Source organism: Lepidothrix coronata, unplaced genomic scaffold, assembly GCF_001604755.1.
Source record: "Lepidothrix coronata isolate B3197 unplaced genomic scaffold, Lepidothrix_coronata-1.0 Scaffold304, whole genome shotgun sequence".
Taxonomy (NCBI): domain Eukaryota; kingdom Metazoa; phylum Chordata; class Aves; order Passeriformes; family Pipridae; genus Lepidothrix; species Lepidothrix coronata.
This window is the reverse complement of record NW_016690484.1, coordinates 45,943-46,475: the sequence shown is the minus strand read 5'-3', so window position 1 is coordinate 46,475 and position 533 is coordinate 45,943.

Genomic DNA, 533 nt, shown 5'->3' with positions numbered 1-533 from the left:
GTGGTCACTGGCCCTACTACAGTTAAGTATAAGGAACATACAAAATGCCAAATAAAATTGCTGGAGGGGGAGTAAAGAAGTCAGAAGTCTCAGTTACATCCAGGCGTGTGGACGGCGCTCTGGCATTCCTGTGTCAATGACAACCAGGAGAAGGGAGTGGGAGACAGCAGCTGAAAAGCACCCATTTGTGAAGCAAACAGCTTGTGTGGGCATCAGCATCCGGGCAGGAGTGCTGCATTTCAGGGACATCTGCCAGGCAGGCAGAGCATTCCTTCTCCCTGCTCTGTCTTGTCCTTCCCACACACGAGCTTTGTCCTGGGCGGGAAGAGCTGTGGGAAGACAGTGCTGTGTGCAGGAGAGCCTGGTGCTGTGTGCAGGAGAGCCTGGTGCTGTGTGTGTGCAGGAGAGCCTGGTGCTGTGTGCAGGAGAGCCTGGTGCTGTGTGTGTGCAGGAGAGCCTGGTGCTGTGTGCGTGCAGGAGAGCCTGGTGCTGTGTGCAGGAGAGCCTGGTGCTGTGTGCAGGAGAGCCTGGTC